Genomic DNA, 15,911 nt, shown 5'->3' on the forward strand with positions numbered 1-15,911 from the left:
TACATTCAATGGTGAATTTTAGAACATTTAATAACTTATATCAATAATTTTATCACTTAAATTACCTCATTGAAATTGATGAGACACACATTTATTTTGACGATTGATATCTCAGCTATGCTGGCACCCCAAAACATTGTATGTCAAATGTAGCAATTGGTAAAAAAAGGAACAACAAAACAACAAAAAATTGAGTGGGCCACATGATCCTAATGCGTCTCAAATCGGTTTCATGATCATGAATGCGTCTCGCATGATCTTGCATTATCAAATTCAATTTTGCAATCCTTTTAATCAATTCAAGAAAGTTGACAATACTACATTGATATAATTTATTTTTTTGGAACCTTTGAAAGAAAAGATTGAGATTAATTTCTCAAGTAGGCCCATTTTCAACTAAAATATAATTTGTTTTCTTATGAAAATTATCTCAATTTCTTGGATAAAATATATTACCAATATTTTTAATATTAGTGAGACACATAATTAGGAACAAAGGGCCAAATAAATATCACCAATTTCTTTGATAATAATTTTTTTGGTACATTATTAAGAACAACCAAAAAAATTTATAGGGAGTGTGTATATAGAAACCTTTGTGCTATACATGGATACATATAGAAAATTGTACCAAAAGGGCCAAAAACATTAACAAACTTCATCCCAGCGCTTCATCATGTCAATGTTTGGGGCCGATCTGTGACATTTGCAAAGAGCATCAATTTATTAGATAAAACAAAAAGAGCACAAGATAGAAAAGGGGGACTAAACCAAGACCTTTTCAGAAGGTGTTAAACCTGAAATTGGGCATACCCGCACTACTCCTAATGTACTCTCCCCTAATGAAATCAGGGATAATATCTAACCAAAATAACTCAAAAGAAATGAAAGAAAGACCCAAGTTTTCAAGGCTATCAGAACAAACATTCCCTTCTCCATAGATGTGAGACACAACAAATCTCATACTTCTAAGTCTAAATAAACAATTTTGCCACCTATTTCTGAGGCACCAAGGAACCACTAAATTTGACTTGAATGCCAAGTTAACTAGTTGGAAGTCTGATTCAAGCTAAAAAATTTGAAAACCTTTGAGATAGGCTATTTCGATTGCAATCATGGCAGCCACCAGCTCAGCATGAAGAGCATCTTTGCTGCCAAGGAATTGAGAGAAGCAACCCATGCACTCACCTTCATAGTTTCTAAATATGCCACCTGCAGAAGTTTTGACTGGATTCTTTGTGGATGCTCCTTCTATGTTCACTTTGATCCAAGAAGCTAAAGGAGGGGACCATATAACTTCTTTGATAGTTGGAGCTCTGGGGCGTTTGATGTTGACCTTGCAAGCTTTGAGGATGCTAAATGTAACACCATAAACCCTTAAAGCGATAATTTACGCAAATAATACAAATCATACAACGGATTTAGATGATACTTCTTCTATAAATCCAAATCATGCATAAATAATATTTTCAAAACATCACAGCGGAATAATAATATCATCACATCTCATCAACAACTAAATAAAACCTCCAAGTAGCCATGCCATATAATCATACTACATCACCAAATATAAAATCTCATCTCAACATACTGAGTGATAAAGAAATCTCATCAAGTCATAAAACATAAACAGACAGATAGCCTAATCAGAGCCGACACGCTAAGACTCCAAAAAGCAAAAGACGACGTAGATTCAAAGCTAGTCTCCAGCATACTCACTAAGCAGAGCAACTACTCATGCATGCCGTCTACCCATCCATACGAATAAGGTAGGCGGTCAACCAAACGACCACTGGGGGTTAGTTCACATATCATAATCAAAGTATAATCAAATGAAAAACAACAACATAATTTAATTTAATATGATTACTAAACTCAACAACATTATAAACCGACAACTATGCAAGTACATTCAAGCAATGCATACAATTTGTAACAATCCGTTTTTCGCTAGAATAATTTTAATTATTTATTTTGTGTGTTCGTATGCGCTTGTGTGTGATTATTTGTCTCTGTGTGTATTTCAGTCAGGATTAGTGGTTTTTGGCTTTAGAAGGGTATTTTAGTCATTTTCAGACTCAGGGGTATTTTGGTCATTTGGTGAGCAAGGGTAAAAAAGTCATTTTAATTATAGGGTTATTTTTGGGTGTTTTAAGTGGGAATAATTATTTTTACTAAGCTACTAGTGAGTTGAGGTAATTATTTAGAGACGCTATTTTGACGGTTTAAGTGAGAGTAACTTTGGTGAAATAGTTGGTAAGATAATTAAAAACCTAGCCCAATTAAAAGGTGGTATATAAGCATAACTCTTGTAAGAATTAGGTTAAGCCTTCATTTTTTTTTCATTTCACAAAAACATAAGAGGTAAAAAGAGAAACTGAATCAAGAGGATAGAAGAGGAGCTAGAGAAAGTGATATTGGGGTTTGAAGATCTAGGAGCTAAAGTGAAGGCAAAGTTAGGATTCTTGAAGACTATAGGTAAGGGGGATGGTTTCCTTTCAACATTTAAGTCATAATCTTCTATTTTCAATTATGGGTTTAAGTGATTTTGTGTTAATTGTGACTTTTATGATTTTTGAATGATGAAATTCGTGCTCCTAATTCAAATGTATTTGTGGGTATGATAAACTTCATGAAATTTTTGTGTTAAGAGTTTAAACTTCATAGTTGTTGTCGTTGATAAGTTGTTTTGATGATTTATTATTAATTGAGTGTAAATCATGAATTGGTGATTGATTGTTGTTGAAACATGTTTGAATTCACTTCATGAATGTTTGTTTATGTTTGTGTGTTGATGGGGTTTGAATTGGTGTGGTTGTTTGTGAAGTTTGAATGAAAAATGAGAAAATTGAGGGTTTTGGTGAAAAATTGATGTTATGATTCCATGTTAGTTGTTGTTAAGATTGTCTTTTGACGTATATAAACTAATGTATAAGTTTTGGGGACGAATTTGGGTCAAAGGGGATTAAAAACGGGGATTTTGTGTAAAAATTGGGGAGTTCCCGAGAGGGAACAACCAAAAACAGAGTTGTTGTTCTGGTGCAACTCGCTAGGCGAGCTGGAGCTTGCTGTGGCGAGCTGCCTAGTACAGAACCCCATGTTTTGGGTGTTCCGGGGAACTCGCGGATCAATTTGGACTTTCCTAAATGATTCTTTTGATGTATTCAACTATTGTAAAGTCATCTAAACCTTTGGAAACATCAATTGAGTTAGATTGAACTTGGTTTTGTAAATCGTATCAAACCTTTTGAAAAATGCTCAAGAACGCATAATTTTCCGAAACCCATTTTTCTCAAAGGAATAGGGTAGGGTTAGGGTTGTTTACTCTAACCTTGATTTATAAAAATATTTTGGATGGTATTCATGAGCTTTAACATGGTTTTGCTTTGAAAAGTGGAATTCTTTTGAAAAGTGACGAAAGGAGACAAACTTAGGTGAATTTTGGAATTAATCGGAATTGGCCTATGAAACGTATATGTATATGCTACTGCACTCATATGTGAATTGGGTATATACTAGGTTGAGGCATTTGAACTTGGTTACATTGATTTTGGTGGAATGATCGGAAAATGCTAGTTTTTACAAACTTAGACGAACTTTGTCAAATTTATACTTTATGGTCGGATAACTTGTAAGAGACTTTGAATTCATATTAATATGATAGAATGTGAATTAATTGATGACAATTGGGTGTTTAATATGATGAATATCATAATATGGATATGTGTCCATCTTTAGGTGAAATATGAATTTGAAACTTTATCTTTTCTTTAAGGTGATTGTTGTAGATGATGATTATAATGATGATTTTGGTGTTGATGATTTATTTGTGATGGTGAATTCTTACATGCAAATTGGTTATGATATTGGTGGTGTTCACATGTATAAAAGGTGTCGGTGTTTATGTTGGTGAATTGTTGTTTGAATGTATGCATTATTGAGTCATATGTTCATGCATTTATAAGTGTTCAGATGTGATGTTTATGATACAATTTTGTATCAAGAGTCGATGTTTTGAGGTGAAGACCTTGACGATGACCGGTACCAATTTCGTGTCTAGGCGCATTGCATTACTTGACAAGTGACATACTTGCTTATGTGCTTGGTGATTAATTGCATTGGTGAAACATTGGTGGAGTGTATATTTGGTGAAATTTGGTGAATATGTGAAGATGTGGAAATGTACTTGTGTATTATTATACTTGTATGCATGATGATTATTATTGTTTTTGAGTTGTTTAATCATTTGGAAATTAATTATGTCGTTTACCTTCATTTGATTATGTTTAATTATGTATTGTGAACTAACCTCTAGTGGTTGTTTGGTTGACCGCCTACCTTATTCGTATGGATGGGTAGACAACATGCAGAAATAATTTTTCTTAGCTTGGTGAGTTGCTTGAGGTTAGCTTTGGAGTTACCTCATTTTGCTTTTGGAGTCTTAGAGTCGGGATCTAATTTAGGGGTGTCTATCTGTTTATTTACATTCATGACTTGTTGAGATTTTTTCCACTCAATATGTTAAGTTGAGATTTTTTCCACTCAGTATGTTGAGTTGAGATTTTATATTTGGTGATGTAGTATGATTATGTGACATGGCTACTTTGGAGATGTTTTATTTTAGCTGATGATGAGATGTTTTTATCATTCCGCTGCTATGTTTGAGAAAATTATCCATGCATGTTGAACTTATAGAAGAAGTAGCATCTAAATTGATGAGTCATAGATTAGTCTATTTTAATGCTTTATTTAGTTTAGTTTTAAATAAGATTTGATTTAGTTTTATTGCATTTTATTTCCTTTTAGAATATTTTACTTTAAATTGTCTTTTATTTTATTTTAGGAATGAATATATGGTGGAAGGTGCCTTGGAGCAAAAGAAAGAGGGCTGGAGCAAATACAACGCAAGAATACGAAGATACGGGACAAAAATATGTTCCCCCATACTCAGAAGCTTGGCACGGCCCGTGCCAACATGTGGCACGGCCGTGCCCGTCCCCAGAATCCTGTTTTGCTGCTTTTCTTCGGGCCCAAGTTACCCTGTTGCAGCTTTACCATTTTATCCTTTTAGTTGCTTAGTTTCTAAGTCGATTGTAAAGCTATAAATAGAGTAGCTCTCCACCATAAAACATTCACCTTTTATTTTGTTTATTTCAAGCATTATTTCAATAAAAAGTCTTTATTTCCTTTTACTTTCTTTGCAATTTATTTTACTGTTTTCTCTCTTCTTCCCCCATGTCTACGATGAACATGAGTGAGTAGACTTCTTTGTCTTGGGATCGTTGGATAAGTCTAATGACGTAATCCGGATCAAGCCAAGCCTTAAACCCTAATTATTGTTACCCTAATTCCTAATCTAAATTCACCGTTTTAACATGAATTAATTATTATCAAACTGTGGAAGCGAACGCGGAGGGTTTGATAATGGTTAATTCATCATCACAGATATCAATTTATAAAGCGAACGCGGAGCTTTGATATCCGAACAAGTGAATTTAGACAAGGTTTGCGAAACATGAGAATAGTCTAGCAAACCTTGGGACACATAAAGTTTCGATCTTCAAGGGTCCCAAAGGCAATCACCCATGAGAATAGGTGTGGTTGTTGGAGGGATACACTCACTGACTTCGAGAGGAGCTGTGATATGCTAAAGAGAAACTTGTCCTTAGAAATTAGGATTAACGTATAATTATAAGTTTAAGGCTTGCTTGTGAAAAGATTCGTTATTATGATGAACCAATGATCCCGAGGCTTTTTAATATTATTGTTATTTACTTTCAAAACTGCACTCTCCAACTTCTTATTTCTTTCTCCTCTAATCATTTTCTAAAAGTTAATTAGATTGACCAACTCCCTAGCGGAACGATAACTCTACTTACTACTATTACTTCGATAGGCCGTGCACTTGCGGTTTGGCCCTATCAAGTTTTTGGCGCCGTTGCCGGGGAGTTAACTAATTTAATTAGCTTTTTCTTAGTGATTAGAATTCCCTCTTCTTCTTTCTCTTTTCTCTTTCTTTTTATTTTTAACTTTTTATTTTTCTGTTATTTTTAACTTCTTGGGTTCTCAATTTTTTATGCGAAAAACCAGAAATCGAGTTGTAATAATCAACGAGATCGAAAGGTATTTGCATAAACGAAAGAGAGACGCACGAAATAATAGCATCATGGCCAATCGCACTCTCAAAGAGTATGCAACGCCGTCTACGGCTGAGCCACAAGCTGTTATTGTGTACCCAACGGTTGAGGATGACAACTTCGAAATTAAGCCTGCCCTACTTAACTTGGTGCAGCAAAACTAATTCTCGGGATCCCCCACTGAGGATCCCAATCTTCACATCTCTGTTTTCCTACGAATTAGTGGAACCATGAAGGAGAACCAAGAAGCCGTAAGACTTCATCTCTTTCCCTTTTCCTTAAGGGATAGAGCTAGCGCTTGGTTCCATTCCCTCGAAGTCGGTTCCATTACTTCTTGGGATCAGATGAGGCAAGCATTCCTTGCTCGTTTCTTTCCACCATCTAAAACCGCTAAACTTAGAGACCAAATCACGCGGTTCAACCAAAAAGATGGGGAATCTCTCTATGATGCGTGGGAGCGTTTTAAAGAAATGCTAAGACTTTGTCCCCACCATGGCCGAGAGAAGTGGCTTATAGTCCACACTTTTTATAATGGCTTGTCTTATACCACTAAGATGTCTGTTGATGCAGCTGCAGGTGGAGCGCTTATGAACAAGAACTACACGGAGGCGTATGCCCTGATTGAAGACATGGCTCAAAATCATTACAAATGGACCGACGAGAGAGCCATCACTAGTTCTTCATCCTCCAAAAAAGAGGCAGGTATGTACAAAGTCTCTAACTATGACCACCTTGCTTCTAAAATTGATACACTAACTGAAAAACTTGAAAAACTCAATGTTAGTGCTATCAATTCTGCTTCTACTCCTTCTTGTGAAATTTGTGGTATAACTGGTCATGCTGGTGTTGATTGCCAACTAGGTAGTGCTATTAATGGTGTTGAGCAAATGAATTATGCTCAATACAACCAAGGGATAAGACAAAATCAAAACTTTTATAAAAACCAAAATCCCTATGGACAAGTAGCACCACCCGGTTATGCAAACAACCAAAGATTCACTCAGAAATCCAATTTGGAAATTTTGTTGGAAAATTCTATTGCCAACCAAACCAAACAACTTCAAGAACTTAAAAACCAAACCGGATTTCTGAATGATTCTCTTTCCAAGCTCAATACCAAGGTTGACTCTATTGCTACTCACTCTAAGATGCTTGAAACTCAAATCGCCCAAATAACCCAACAAGTGGCTACATCTTCCCAAACACCGGGAGTCTTTCCCGGTCAAACCGAAGCCAACCCCAAAGCCCAAGTTAATGTCATATCTTTTGGGGGTAGTAAGTTAGGCGAAACTTTTGCTAAGGTTAAAAACATTGGGAAAGAAAGTGTCAAGCCTTTAGGTGATAAAGTTGTGATAGAAAAGGCAAAACCACTTGAAGAAAAAAAAAATCCATCCCCCTTAAATCCTGATAAGCTTAAACTAGAGGGTAAGTTTGAAAAATTTGTCAACATACTTAGGAAGATTTGCATTAAACTTCCCTTTGCTGAAGCTTTGTCTAGGATGCCTCTATATGCCAAGTTTTTAAAGAAAATTTTTTCAAAGAAAAGGCCTATAGAGCATAGTGAGACAATAGCTTTGGCTAAGGACACTAGTGCAATCATTCAAGAAGCACTCCCTAAGCTTAGAGATCCAGGTAGCTTTGCCATACCGTGTGAAATTGGGAGTGAAACCATAAACAAAGCCTTATGTGACTTAGGAGCTAGTGTTAGTTTGCTGCCTTTGTCTCTTCTCAAAAGGATAGGGATAGGAGAATTGAAACCTACCGAAATGGAATTAAAGCTAGCTGATCGTTCTACCATGAAACTTGTAGGATTTGTTGAGGACATACCGGTTAAGATAGAAGGGATATATATCCCAACTGATTTTGTAGTCGTTGACATTGCGGAGGACGAAGACGTCCCCATAATCCTAGGTAGACCTTTCCTAGCCACTGCAGGAGCTTTCATAGATGTTAAGAACGGTAGGATAGTATTTCAAGTGAGTGATAAGATGGTAGGATTTGAGTTGGAAAACGTTATGAAAGGTCCCGCTCTTTACTCTTGTTGCATGCTTAACGATCGTGTTGTGAAAGAACGTTTTATAGCGTCATCTACACAATATGATATCTTTGATCCATTCTAAGGACTCTTTCTAACCGTCAAGCTAATGACATTAAAAGAGCGCTTCGTGGGAGGCAACCCACACATTTAATTGCTTTTGTTTTGTTTTTCTTTGTTTTAAGTGTTTTTGTAGGTAATTGTCCAAGTTGATTCGAAAAAAATGGAAAAATTTTGAAGCCCCAGGACCAGAAAGGTGGCACGGCCCGTGCTAGGTATGGCACGGCCGTGCCAAGTTTTTAAAGAAAAAATTGGCCATGAAGTCAGGAAGATGGCACGGCCCGTGCCAATAGGTGGCACGGCCGTGCCCGAGCTCTACACCCCATATGTACAAATTTTTCTTTCTTCTTCCTCATTCACAAACAACAACCCTCTTTCATCTTTCAAACTTCTCTCTAAACCTCCATAACCTTCAACCCTTCAAACCCTCATATCTCCCTCAATTCTTAACCAAATCACTCAATTCTTTCACCAATCAACCACAAACTTCATCCAAAACAAAAACCACCAATCAAAAACATCTTTCATCCATTCAAACCCATAATTCACCAAAACCCTAATCTTTCAAAACCTAACCCAAACACCACAAAACCTTAACCAATCTCCATATCTAAACCCACAAACCTCACTTAAACATCAACCCCAATCCAAAACCAACCCTTTCCACTAAAATTATCAACAAAACCCTAACCTTCATTAAAACCCCAAAGTCAAACCAAGGTCAAAGGTCTAATGGCTTCAAGAAGAAGTGGCAAGGAACCGGCAACATCTTCCGGAGGACCTCCGTCAAAGAAAAGAGCATCGACAAAGAATCATGGTATCGCCTTCAAGGATAACAACCAAAAAGAAAGGTACAAAATCCTTATCACTAAACCTTTGCATCCTTGTAGGTACCCTCATTCTCATACTATGAATAACCTAGGGATTAGGGACAATGCTTTTGATTTGCTGAATAGATTAGGATGGGGTGAGATGCTTAGTCCTATGAGGGGGTATAAAAATTTTACTTATGAGTTTTTAAGTTCTATCCAATTCACGAAAGATAAGTTGAATTTAGATGACCCCGATCATAGAGTCTCCTTCCGGCTTTTGAATATTGATTACGAGATGTCCCTTGAAAACTTTTGCAATGAAATGGGCTTCGCAAATGCGGGGTTCATCCATGACTCTTGGAATCAAGCTCTAAAGTCGGAAGACTATAACCCTGCTAGCTTTTGGACATGCATCACCGGTAGAAACCAATATGGTTCACGATCCAACAAGGCTAGTAACATCCACAACCCAGTTCTTAGGTACCTTCAGAGAGTAATGGCTTGTACCATTTGGGGTAGGAAAGAAGTAGGAACATGTAGGACGGATGAAATATTTATGCTTTGGGCTATGCTTACTAATAATCCCGTGAATACTTGTTTTTACATGCTTGACTACCTCGCATCAATTGGAACTAAGCCTAATCTTGTAGCTGAAATAGTGGTGGGAGGTGTTATCACGTTCATTGCTAGGAAGTTTGGAGTGAGCAAGGAGGAGGGAATAAATGAAATTCAGGGCAACAATAGGCTTAACATAGAGACATTAATCTCTATGAAATTCATTACACATCATCCACCCATGCAATATGCCCTTAAACTCAATGTACCTATTCTGTTTTTGCTTCCTAACCCATCTCGGACTAACACCGAGGTGGAGGAGAATTAGTTGTATGTTGATAATGAACAGGTACATGAGCAACATGACGAAGGAGAAGGTACTAACCTGCACCATGAGGAGGAGCACCATGACCATGATGCCGGAGAACTTACTAATGATGAAAGATGGGCATGGATGCGAACCGAGGTGGAGAGGATAAGCACCGAGCAACAAAAGCAAGGTGTAGAACTTTTGGGGCTGAGAAATGATGTCCAAAGGGGCAACCGCTTGACGGAAGAAAACAATGAAATGCTCCGAAGGATGATGCACCAATTCAATCTCCAAGGTCCTCCTTATGGACCTCAATGAGAACATGTGAGCTTTCCTCTTCCTCTCTTCCTTTCTCTCTTCACTCTTTCTTCCAATCTTCTTCTACTCCTTCTTTCTTCTTCCTCTTCTATTTCTTCTTCTTCTTCTTCTTCTTCTTCTTCTTCTTCTCTTTAATTTCTTTTTCTTTTGAATCATTGAGGACAATGCTTCCCCTAAGTGTGTGTGTGTGTGTGTGTGTGGGGGGGGGGGGGGGGGGGGGCTAATAAAGTGTCTAGAGTCGTAGTGTCCAAACTCCCTTGAACTTTATTCTTTTTGTTTTGTTTTTATAGCAAGAGGCATGACTAGTAGCTTGTTTTTAATGTAAAAAATGGCATGAATTTTTTTTGTTTTGTCTCTTCTTTAAAAGGTTGCTTCTTGTACATAAAAGTAGTTTCTTGTGTTTCTTATGTACTTGCTATACCCATGTCTTGTTTTATTGTGAAATTCTCCAATGAGAAAAGCACCCGGTTGCAATCCTTGAGCAAGTGTATGAATAGGTATTTTAAGGAACACGTTCTATCTTTAGTGTTAACTTAGACCCTTTAAAGTCTTAAGAGTAAAAGTAGTATAAGTTTGTATGGGAAATTAATCAAATGTTCTTAATTGTTATATTCTTAAATTGTTAAAGTTAAGTGGGGCGGGAGAATGGCACCAACATGTGGGGGAAAGGACAATCCCTAACTTCCTAATTGTGGTGGTGACTCCCTAATTTGAACTAAAGTGAAACAAATTCATCAATGCTAGGGGGAAAGGACAATTACATCCAAAAAGACTTCCTACGCGGAGATGAAACAAATAAAATTTTGCAGCACTGCTTAGGGTGATTTTGAATCTAGGGGGAAAGGACAATTACATCCGAGAAGACTTCCTACGAGGATAGATAGCCCCTAAGCATCTGCAGCCCCTTGTGCTTAATCGTTAATCTAATTTAATTTTAACTCAAATTCCCATCACTCTTATATGAAATGAAGAAAGGACTTTTCTCGGTTACTTTAGCACTAAGGATAGAACTTATTCTTCATAATATCTGTCTTATACAGGAGCAAGAAAAGGGTTGGACTGCACACACACACTCACTTGAGACTTGATGTTGGGTAGAATAGGTTTATGAGAAGTATTTGAAATTGTAATTAGTGTACTTGAAGCAAAGCCTTTCTTTTGAGACATGTGTTCTTAATATTGCCATGAATAAATCTTTTGTTGCTACTATGTCTGTTGCCTTTTGCTTGAGGACAAGCAAAGATTCAAGTGTGGGGGAGTTTGATGAGTCATAGATTAGTCTATTTTAATGCTTTATTTAGTTTAGTTTTAAATAAGATTTGATTTAGTTTTATTGCATTTTATTTCCTTTTAGAATATTTTACTTTAAATTGTCTTTTATTTTATTTTAGGAATGAATATATGGTGGAAGGTGCCTTGGAGCAAAAGAAAGAGGGTTGGAGCAAATACAGCGCAAGAATACGAAGATACGGGACAAAAATATGTTCCCCCATACTCAGAAGCTTGGCACGGCCCGTGCCAACATGTGGCACGGCCGTGCCCGTCCCCAGAATCCTGTTTTGCTGCTTTTCTTCGGGCCCAAGTTACCCTGTTGCAGCTTTACCGTTTTATCCTTTTAGTTGCTTAGTTTCTAAGTCGATTGTAAAGCTATAAATAGAGTAGCTCTCCACCATAAAACATTCACCTTTTATTTTGTTTATTTCAAGCATTATTTCAATAAAAAGTCTTTATTTCCTTTTACTTTCTTTGCAATTTATTTTACTGTTTTCTCTCTTCTTCCCCCATGTCTACGATGAACATGAGTGAGTAGACTTCTTTGTCTTGGGATCGTTAGATAAGTCTAATGACGTAATCCGGATGAAGCCAAGCCTTAAACCCTAATTATTGTTACCCTAATTCCTAATCTAAATTCACCGTTTTAACATGAATTAATTATTATCAAACTGTGGAAGCAAACGCGGAGGGTTTGATAATGGTTAATTCATCATCACAGATATCAATTCATAAAGCGAACGCGGAGCTTTGATATCCGAACAAGTGAATTTAGACAAGGTTTGCGAAACATGAGAATAGTCTAGCAAACCTTGGGACACATAAAGTTTCGATCTTCAAGGGTCCCAAAGGCAATCACCCATGAGAATAGGTGTGGTTGTTGGAGGGATACAGTCACTGACTTTGAGAGGAGCTGTGATATGCTAAAGAGAAACTTGTCCTTAGAAATTAGGATTAACGTATAATTATAAGTTTAAGGCTTGCTTGTGAAAAGATTCGTTATTATGATGAACCAATGATCTCGAGGCTTTTTAATATTATTGTTATTTACTTTCAAAACTGCACTCTCCAACTTCTTATTTCTTTCTCCTCTAATCATTTTCTAAAAGTTAATTAGATTGACCAACTCCCTAGCGGAACGATAACTCTACTTACTACTATTACTTCGATAGGCCGTGCACTTGCGGTTTGGCCCTATCATAAATCCTTTGCATGATTTGTATTATTTGCGTAAATTATCGCTTTAAGGGTTTAGAGTGTTCCACAATTCACCTTTATCAAGTATTCACAACAATCATCAAAATTCACCAATGCACATACACACCAAATTCACATATCCAAGTATGACTTGACTCACCAATTAACAAGTGCATGCAATGTTTTAGACTCATCTAGATGCATGTGGTACCATTAGGATTTCGAAAATAATTTTACCGTTAATGAATCCACCAACATATTAAACATCACCAATTATGTTTTGCAGAAGCTATGTAATAAACATCACCAATTGAATTCTTCAAATCACCTTAAAATGACTATGGATGCATGGACTTCAAGTAAGGACTCGACAATGCATAACTCACCAACATATATAAATCAACATAATAATTATCACCAATTATGTTTTTCACCAACATTTGCATTATCAAATACTTACATCCATACAATCAACAAGTTACAATTCAACAAGTTATAATCAATTCATCAAGTTGAAATCACCAAAGGAATCATCATCATAATCTTGATCAACAACAATCACCTCAAAGAAACAATAAGGTTTCAAATTCACATTTCACATAAAAGATGGACATCTAACCATATCATCATATTAAACACCCAACTATCATTGATTCATTCTTATCCTATCATATTATCATGAACATAAAGTAAATATACATATAAGGTAAATATGTTCAAATACATCAACCAAGCATATACACTACTCACATATGATTATAGTAGCATATGCATATAAGCATCATAGGCCAATTCCCATTAATTCCAAAATTTCACTAAGTTCGTCTCATTTTATCATTTTTCCAAAAGAATTCTATTTTCAAAGCAAAACCAAGTTAAACTCATGTAAACCATCCAAAACCATTTCAGAAATCATTGTTACAGTAAACAACCTTAACCCTACATTTTTCCCTTGAGAAAAATGAGTTTTGGAAAATTATGCGTTCTTGACCATTTTTCAAAAAGTTTTATTCGATTCATAAACCAAGTTCAAAATAATTCATTTGATGTTTCCAAAGATTTACAAAGCATGACAATAGTTAAATACATCAAAAGAATCAGTTTGGACAGTTCAGATCGACCCCGAAGCACCCGGAACACACAAAAACATGGGTGTCTGCACTGAGCAACTCGCCTAGCAAGTTGCACCAGACAGGTGCACCCTGTTCTTGGGTTTCCTCTCGGGAACCCAACATTTTTCACTCCAAAATTTCATTTTTGATCCCTTTTGACCCATATTCATTCCCCAAACTTGTTCATTAGTTATTATACATCAAAAGCCAATCAAAACAACAAAAAACATGGAATCATAACATCCATTCTCATCAAAATCATCGTTATGTTCATTTTTCACCAAAACCCACAGTTTTCTCATTTTTCATTCAAACTTCACAAACAATCACACCAATTCAAACCCCATTAACATACAAACATAAATAAACATTTATGAAGTGAATTTAAACATGTTCAACAATAATCACTCATCAATTCATGATATACACTCTAATAAGCAAAAAACACCAAAACAACTTATCAACAACAACAACTATGAAATTTAAGCACATAACATCACAATTTCATAAAGTCTATCATACCCACAAATTGACTTGAATTAGGAGCACGAATTTCATTATTAAAAAATCACAAAAGTCACAATTAACACAAAAGTACTTAAACCCACAATTGAAAATAGGATATTATAGCTTAATTATGAAAAGGAAATCATCCCCTTTACCAAAGATCCTATCTATGGCTTGAATTTAGCTCCTAGCTCTTCAAACCCCAAGCTCTCTCTCTAGCTTCCTCTTCTTTCCTCTTGATTCACTTTCTCTCTCTACCTCTTATGTTTTTGTTAAATGAAATAATGAGTGGCTTAACCTAATTTCTCAAAAGAGTTATGCTTATATACCACCTACTAATTGGGCTAGGTTTCTAATTGTCATAATGGGCTTAACATTCTTACCAATTAATTCTCAAAAGTTACTACTCACACTTAAACCGTTAAAACACCGAATAATTATCATCTCTAAACAATTACCCTAACTCACTAATAACTTAGTAAAAATAATTATTCTCACTAAAAACGTCAAAAATAACCCTCTTAATAAAATGACTAATTTACCTTTACTCACCAAATGACCAAAATCCCCCTTAGTTTAAAAATGACTAAAATACCCCTTATAGGCCAAAAATCCACTAATCCCAAATTAAAATACATACAGAGACAAGAATCACACATAAGCACATATAAACACACATAATAAATAATTAAAATAATTTTAGCGAAAAACGAGCTGTTACACTAAACTCTAACATGTCACCTATAGCAGTTTGTTTGGTGTTATTACCCACAATGGAGGTCTTAGCAATGATTAAGTTAATAGCTGATTTCCAATCCACGGGGGATATGAGCTTCGCTGATACGCCATGTGAAGGGACTATAAGTGTTACGATCGCTTCGAGCATCGCGATCATCATCGGAACTAGAGGAGGAGGAAGACCAAGAACGTCTATTGCACCTTGGAGGGGATCTTCTTGGAGATGATCTTCTGGGTGACCGCCGACCTTGACTTGGAGATCTCACGCTGAGAGAGCGTTTGGGAGATCTGGATCTGGACGGGCAATGGCTCCTTCCCCTTCTGATACGTGGTGGGGAAGGAGTACCACGGAGATTGATCAGCTACTTCTTAGATTGCTCAAGCTCAGCAATGCGTCGGTTTTGCTCATCGACTATCGATGTTTGTCGTTTAACCCTGCGGAGTAGGTAGCTCATCCATGACTCCATTGGAGTAGAGTTGACAGCCACCTCGTTAGGTCGTGGAGGACCAAAGAGTGGTTGTTCCTGCACTGGAACCGCTGGATAAGAACTCGTTGGTGTGGTTCCTCTCCGTGGGCTAGGTGCAAGAGAGGGACAAGTCGTTTGTTCGTCGCGGATAGGTCGTTGGACTTGGCTCTGGAGGCGCAAGGGAGCACCATTGGCAGCCATGATTTTTTGTATGAAAGCTTTGGTTTTTTTAGGTAAAAACGGGGATAGCTTGTTATTCCCCACAGACGGCGCCACTGATCGTACCTGATTAGAAGGTGACTGTCGGTGGTTCTTTAATGTGGTGGTTGAAGGTGGTGGAAATGTGTCAGTTGAATACTGGAACGACGGGGGTGTGTACCTGTAGACACTC

The 15,911-nt window shown here is 36.7% G+C and overlaps 1 non-coding gene across 1 annotated transcript; it reads right to left on the bottom strand.

The window, feature by feature from the left end:
- Positions 1 to 6,529: 6,529 nt before the first annotated feature.
- LOC146905861 (small nucleolar RNA R71) lies at positions 6,530 to 6,636 on the bottom strand. Its single transcript, XR_015020842.1, has one exon. It is a non-coding gene; the product is annotated as a small nucleolar RNA R71 (small nucleolar RNA).
- Between the last annotated feature and the right edge of the window lie 9,275 nt (positions 6,637 to 15,911).

Source organism: Medicago sativa, chromosome 7 (genome assembly GCF_051527215.1).
Source record: "Medicago sativa cultivar Bolivia chromosome 7, Bolivia_mono, whole genome shotgun sequence".
Lineage (NCBI taxonomy): Eukaryota > Viridiplantae > Streptophyta > Magnoliopsida > Fabales > Fabaceae > Medicago > Medicago sativa.